Below are 7,674 nucleotides of genomic sequence, written 5' to 3' on the forward strand. Positions count from 1 at the left end.
GCGCCCCGCGACCCTCCGCAGCCCTCGTCAGTGAGGCAGAGCGGGCCGTGGGGCGAGCAGGCCTCTTCGGGGGGCACTCGTTTCATCGGGTGGTTGTGGATGGGGACGGGGGTCACCGTGGAGAGCTCCCTCCCGGAGGGGGAGCGTTCGGCTGGTTCGCATGGGCTGCGGGCTTGGCGTGGTTGGAGGTAGCGATGTACCCAGGCCTGGGCTAAATCTCTTTAACGTGCGGTGTCAGGGGTTCGTTCATCGAGAGAGAGATGCTTAATATTCTTTTGTTGTTGACATCTATTTATTTTAGTACTCCAGTAAAATCAGAGGCATATTTCTAGAAAGGATCAAGGTTTCTGATGGCCTTAACGTGCAAACATGGCTTTTAAGTCAGCTATGATTTGGGAGGCTAACCATTATTGCATTCAGGCAAATATTTACACAGAGAAAACACTAACTAATTGCTGTTTGAGTATTTTGTGTTTGTCTTAAGCATCGTCAATTTCCTGATTCATTTCGTTGTCCCCTTTTTGTTTTCATTTCCTTCCCCAGCAGCCCCGTTCCACCTGCCCTCTGAGTGATCAACAGAGAAATGATCTATATTAACAATGAACTATGCTCTGCTGCATGAATCACAAAGCCAAAGTTTCTTAACTTCGCATTTCTTTGAGTTGGTCTCTGTGGCTGCTAGAAGACTCCAGCGCTCTTCAAGAATATGCATATACCTTTGCAGACTTCTAGGAGCAGTTGGACTTGTTTTCATTTGTTTTCTTTTTTCATTTTACCATTTGAGCTTAGTAACTTTCAAAACTGTAACAATCAGCATGTCATTTTTGCTTTAGTCTTCTTGTTTGGTGCATCTGTTTTATTTTAATCTGAAATGTGGTCCATCACAGTTCATTCCCATTTAAACTATACCACCTGGAAATACGACTTACTCTGATTTGACTTATTTCCAGCTCTAGGACACTGCTGGTACCATGAGGACTGTATAGGTCTGTATGGCATTCATCCAAACCTAAGTATTGAGTCAAAGACATTTTGCAACTTAAACCTTCACAGTAGGAGATGAATACTATCACACTACGTTGTAGGGGGTAATGGGCTACTGGATCTAGCCCTGGAAGACTTCTACCAATAAGAATGTCTTCTTGAGGCATGAGTAGCTCGTGATGAGATAGAACCAATACTTCTGGAGATTTGGGTTTCCTACACACCTGCCTAGGTATTTAAGAGTTCAGTCTGTTACAAATAAGATTTCTGATGTGCTTGTGAATAAACTAGAAGTGCTGCATTCAAAAATTATTTTTACTGTGCTACTGATAGAATGCTTCCATGGTTGGATTTCCCATAGACTTTGAGCATGAAATCTTTTGGAGATAAAGAGCAAAGTCAGCCTAATATGGGTGTTACAAGTTGAATCATATTTTCTTTCCCTTTCAACATTTCTCTGTTCTCCCTTTCATTACCTTCATAGGACCTTTTATTTAAATTGAAGTTTCCTGGATTGGTTAAGTACTGATAAATGCCTTGCTTTGAGAAGTACCAGTCCTAGACTACAGTTGCAAATTGTCTTGGTTCTACTAGGTAATTTCTTTTTCCTTTCTTTATTTTCTATGATATTTTCATCTTTTATCTCTCTCTCTTTTTTTTCCCCCCTCCACGGTGAGGATAATCAAGTAGTGAAACAAGTTGCTCAAAAAACCTCCTTTGTTGGAGGTTTTCAAGATCAGACTGGAGTAACCTGAGTAAACTGCAATAGCCTGGGCTGTCACGCCTGAGCACAAGATACGACTGCAGACTTTCTGAGATTATAGAATCATAGAATGGTTTGGGTTAGAAGGAACCTTAAAGATCGTTTAGTTCCAACCCCACTGCTGTGGGCAGGGACACCTTCCACTAGACAAGATTGCTCAAAGCCTCATCCATCATGGCCTTTGAATACTGACAGGGATGGGACATCCACAACTTCTCCGGGAAACCTGTTCCCGTGCCTCACCATCCTCACAGTAAAGAGTTTCTTTCTAGTATTTAATCTAAACTTGCCCTCCTTTATCTTGAGGTCATTCCCCCTTGTCCTGTCACTACATGTCCTTGTGAAAAGTCTCTCCCCAGGGACTGTAGGTACTGGAAAGCTGCTCTAAGGTTGCCCTGGAGCCTTCTCTTCTCCAGGCTGAACAGCTCCAAGTCCCTCAGCCTGTCTTCATAGGCGAAGTGCTCCAGCCCATCTCTGTGGCCTCCCTGGACTTGTTCCAACAGATCAATGTCTTTCTTGTGTTGCAGGCCTTGGACCTGGGCCCCCTGGAGAACTCAGGTGGGGTCTCATGAGAGTAGAGTTGAGGTCCTTCCGACCTGAACTGGCTTATGATTCTGTGAACTCAGTTTTCCTTTTTTTTTTTTTTTTTTTACTTCATTCCAAAATAAAGCCTTTGGGTACAGTACCTACAGTACCAGAGGTTATGGCTGCAACTTCTAGGACCTGCCCTGCAGTAAGGGCACATCAATTAATTTGTTTTAAAGGAAAGATAAGAGGATAAAAAAGAAAAAGTACTAATTCTGTTTTCAGGACTTCAAGTTTAAAATCTATAGGCATTAACTTTTTTGCTGGCAATTTCTTAAAGGATAGAAAAGGAAGAATTTGGGAAGGGAAGATGATCTAGAATATTTCAATTTTTTCAATAATTATTTTAGCAAAAATTGTAACAAGTCTAAAAGAATATAATTGCGGTTTATTTTAATTTTTATGTATTTAAGTTGTGAAAAAATGGGTATACAAGGTTCTAGGCACACTAGTATATAATTAATGATACAACAAAATCCCAGAAACATTAAAATAATCACTTAAGCAGGCATGCTGCCAGCTGTCTGCCTACAGAGAAGCTCCTTTCCACCCCTGTATCATTCTGGGAAGGATACCCTCATTCCTTCCTTTAAAACCCTGAAAAATTGATCCACAGTACTCAGAGCGTGTTACTGAATGTGGGGTATTACAGAGAGAAGATGGGTTGCTCCCTGAATCCACTCAAACAATGACCTGGTACTGCCTGTCCCCTTACTTTCCCGAAGGAGTAAACACAATTTCCACCTGTACATGGGTTAGGCTGCAAAAGCAAGTTCCAGAACACTGCTCTGGTTTTTTCCAGCATGATTCTTACTAGGGATGTTGCTGCATGTCTTTGTCAGGAATGGGCTCTGACATTTTTTTGTATAGACTACATTGCAGTTGACCTATCTTAGGTCAGCAAATGGTGGGTAGGTGGCCCACAGTCAAAGTGAACTTTCAAAATAAACTAGTTGTTAAACTGTGCTATGTATTCCTAAAGGAAATACATTGCCACTGGTGTTTTCTCTGTAATTACTGTGCATTCAGTGGCCATCAGTAAATTTTAGTGTTTTATCAGCCATTCTGACAGCATAATTGTAGGACTTGGAAAGCTGTCATGTTCACCGGTCATTCCAACAACCAGCCTGTTGGGGAGAGATGGAGGGTGCTCACCAGTCTTGTGCCTTGGTTTCCACTGGAAAGCAAAAGCTGGCTACTTGTACAGGGAACTAGCTGCTTCATGCTTGGATGTGTTCCTGCTTTGGGATACATAGGGACCTGGGACTTTGGAATGTGAGAGGGTACCTTCTTTTTACTACATAAGTTGCGTTGGAGTACCTGTATCTCTGTTTTGTATGTTAAACAGGTGTAGTGGTATGTGACATGGTGTGGTCTAAAAGTATCATTTGAAAAGTCATCTTCAGTTGTTCTGGCTTTTTTTTTTTACTCAACCAAATCTCTTAATTAAAAAAATGTGGAAAAGCTAAGCAATTCTATTTAAAATTAAAAAGTTCCATTTGTGGCTGCATCATGGCACCATGTACATGCATGTGTACTTTCTTCAAAATTGTATATTCCAGATATTAGAAGGGTTATAGTAAAAAGAACAAGATTATGTGACAGTAGCAGTAGACTGTATGTCTGACTCACAAGAGATCTGCCTTTGTATGCAATGAGATATTTGATTCTGCTTGCTGAGTATTATTTTGGCTACATTTGAGAGGAAGAATTTATGTAAGAAATAAATACTGTAAGAGCATTGTCCTTAGTCAATAATAAGGCAAGACACTGGAAGTGCATTGCGAGCAAAGAGCTAAAGTCTGAACACCTGTCTGTTTTGAGACTAGATATTCTTACATTTGCAGCCTCAAGCAATTGTTAAACCTTTCTCAGCATAATTATGAACCCTAGTCCTGGTATCTTTGGCCTGGGATCCTGTTAGTAAGTACAAGATATCATCAGTTGTTCTTTCCTACCTGTATCTAAATTATTTGAAAATGTGAATGTACCTGATTTTTAGAATGTTTCCTTCAGTGTACCTTCGTTGTGAGGAACCAGCTTTGTTTTTAATAAATACTAAAGTTTGGTCAGTTATTAGCAGTATATCATGCTTAAATAAAAAAGAGATCTTTCAGAACATTTCAGAACATTTCATCAGATACAATGATACCACAGAGAGATAAAAAGAACTGAAATAAGTCTTAACTTGAAATTAGTTATGAGTTAATAAATGGTAGCATGTGCCATGTGATTGTATCCACTGGAATTCTGTCTTTACCCTTCTAAAATAAATATATCTATACTATTGCGTGTGCAACTTGCTCACGTCAAATTTTTGCTACATGAAAACAAATACTGAAATGCCATTTAGCTGTACCTGAAATCAGGGGTGGAAGAATGCGTGGATGGAGGGAGCAGGCAATACATAAATAGCGTCAGTTTGCAAAGAAGGAAAGGAGAAAGCTATTGAGATGAAAGAATGGGAAGTTATATTTTTGCTATAACCATGTAATGCATGCTACAGTTAAGAGCAATCAGTTTCTTTAAGGTAGCCTGTACTTTGGGGCTTTTTTAATGTGTAGTATGGAAATGGGGTTTTGTCATCATGCTGTATCTTATGGGTATTCACATCATCTTTCTGTCACCCATTTTAGCTCTCACATTTGTAATTATTGTCTTGAAGTGTATGTGCCACTTTCTGTGTCCGTGGTCTGGGAAATGTTGGAAGAGGAGTTGACATTTTCAAAGGAGAATTGAAGAGAGTGCTAGTAGGTGGTCTGCCTTGGGAGGACCTTCAGGCAGTACTCATATGATCTCAGGTGACAAAGTCAATAGGCAGCAGGAGAAAAGTATGTTGGAAGCCAGGCATTGCTGATTCCAAGGATTTGTCTTGATTTTTGAACTCTTTCCATAAGTTGTAGGTAGGAATATCTGCTTTATTTTCCTGTTTATATTTCTGTGAAGTCATTTTTCAGCTGCCTTTTTTATCAGCCAGAGCCTTTATAAGCATGTTTTCCTGACTTTGTGATAGAGATCTTTTGAGCAGATTATGCTATATACAGTGAGCTTGCTTTATAAACGAGACTCAGATTTCTCAGCTTTTGATGTTGTGGAGGATAAGCTACTTTTTAAAATTTGTATTTTGATTTTTTTAGGAACTGCATATTTCCATCAGAAGGAGTGTCTTGCTCTTAGTGGGAATATTGCAAACTGGTTTATACCTTCTTCAGATTATTTTTTCCCAAGTGCACAATGGGTCTTATGTTCACCCCAACCATTGTGCTGGCATGCTTTCATTTCAGCAGAAGCTGCAAATTTAGTGGGTGGGGGTGGTTTAGAAAGTGTAGAGGTTGCAGAACATGCCTGCAAATTCAGAGATAGAAAGGAAGAGAAAAGGCTGGCCTAATGGATCTGGAGGGGCTCAGAGTATGAGTAATTTTCTGTTTAGTTTTATTCCTTTTAATTTGCCTTTGCTTCTAAAAATAAGAGAAATTTAAAAGCAAAGACATTATGTTGCTCCCTGAAAAGGTTCACCTGCAATGTGAATTTTCATTGCTACTATAAAGAAAGTACTCCAAAGAAATATGAAGTGGTTGTAGCCCCAAAACTCCATTATATTTTCCTGTCTGAAAGCCCTGCACCCAGTATGTCTTAAAAGCACAGCAGCTAGAAGTACATCCTAGGGAATGTATTAAGCCTTTCACATTAATAACAGGTTGTGATCAAAGAAAGACCTAATGACGTGTGTCGGAACCAATGCGGGAGCTGCAGGGGTGGATTTGTATCAGGGTTAGGGAGGACTGCATCCCCCCCTTTAGCACAGCTTGGTGCGCCGCTCACTGCGTGTCACATGCTGCAAGGAGTTCGTGCACAGCTCCCCTTCTCTTCATCCTCCAGCTGGTTCTTCCCTGAAGAAACAAGTGCAAAAGGAATTAGTAGTCCAAGGGTTAAAATTCTGTACATAAATACCAGAGTCCCAAAACTGCAGCACACGGAAAAGCGTGTGTATTCCCTGGTAAACTAAAAGTAGTGAGAACAACAAAAAAAGTTGCATAAAAGCTTGAAAGCAACTATGCTGTATTTTGAATAATCTTGCTGAAGACCATTTCCAAAATATTATTGGCTTGTCATCTTCATTCTGAATTTTTTGTGTGCATTTCTGGTCATTTCAAGTAGAGAAGTAAACAAGCTGATTCTTATATTCCATAACATTTCCTCCCTTCCATTTGGTTTATATACATGGAGATTTGTTTATTCAAGGCTTCCTCTTAAAAATAAGAATTCTAATCTCTTCAGCCACAACACTGATTAGCTCAGTTGATCAGAGCATGGTGCTAGTAATGCCAAGGTTGTGGGTTTGATATCCGTATGAGCCATTCACTTAAGAGTTGGGCTTGATGGTCCTTCTGGGTCCCTCAGAATATTCTGTGATTTCTGTGATCTAAGTATGTGAACTGAATCCATTATGGACATTTATTATGAACATCTAAAGTTCATGTTATTTTCTGTGCCTAGACCAGTCAAAAAATTACTTGAACAAACAAAGAGGAACTGGGTAAAAGGATAAGTGGGAATTTCATTAGAAGGATATGGCTAATCTTCCTACACATCAGATATATAAATAGGCAATTCTCAGAAAAGCATAAAAACAACAGTCTTTCTAAAAGAGCATTGATAATAATTTGCTTTCTTCCCCAAATGGACATAGTATTTTATTTAGACCATCATTTATCAAAAAAAAAAATTAGTAGTGCCTAAAAAAAAAATGAGTGTTTCAAATCCTGAACTTTTTCTCATAATTATTGATTGTGCTTATCTTACTAATTCTGTTTATTTCTACATCTTTTCTTAAGAGCTTACTAGGAGGACAGTAATAGCAATTACCAGAACTAGTAAACATAAAATTATTATTTTGTTAATTCACTGATTTGCTTTTAAGTAACAGTTTCCCAAAGAACATACATAAACATTTTAGGCAGTGGGTTTTTTTCCTAAGGGTTTGGGAAATGCAGTTCCCAGGGCATTGCAGTAACTTCTTATCACTATGCTAAATGTAAGATTTTAAGGTTTCATGACCTCAGAAAGCACACCAGCATCTCTGAGACTTGAAGCATTTCTGGTTGTGCTTAAGTAGAGAAAAAAGGTCAATACATTAGGCTGAGAAATTGTTACGATCCGGTTTAAACCCAGAAAAGCAAAGCAAGCTAAGTTTCTGAGCATAAGCCGGAAAGAACTTAGAAGGTTCAAAATATTCCCAGAAGCGAGATTAAAACCAAACGAGGTTAGATGTTGATGCCAAAAAATGGATGTATTTTATTTAATAGTAAAAGAGGCAAAGAGAAGGGAAGAGAAAAGAAAGA

At 39.2% G+C, this 7,674-nt stretch overlaps 1 protein-coding gene across 4 annotated transcripts in view; it reads left to right on the forward strand.

Moving 5' to 3' along the window:
* The first annotated feature begins 86 nt into the window (after positions 1 to 86).
* The window catches only part of NALCN (sodium leak channel, non-selective), a 238,893-nt gene continuing 231,305 nt past the window's right edge, over positions 87 to 7,674 (forward strand). For 2 of the 4 annotated variants that reach the window (XM_008633570.2, XM_017733456.1), the window contains exon 1: positions 320 to 1,578. The gene's annotated coding sequence lies outside the window, so the exon portion shown is untranslated. Of the gene's footprint in view, positions 189 to 318; positions 1,579 to 7,674 lie in introns of those variants that run through there. The other 2 variants (XM_017733360.1, XM_017733412.1) reach the window with 2 other exon arrangements.

This window comes from Corvus brachyrhynchos, unplaced genomic scaffold (genome assembly GCF_000691975.1).
Source record: "Corvus brachyrhynchos isolate BGI_N302 unplaced genomic scaffold, ASM69197v1 scaffold1120, whole genome shotgun sequence".
Taxonomy (NCBI): Eukaryota; Metazoa; Chordata; class Aves; order Passeriformes; family Corvidae; genus Corvus; species Corvus brachyrhynchos.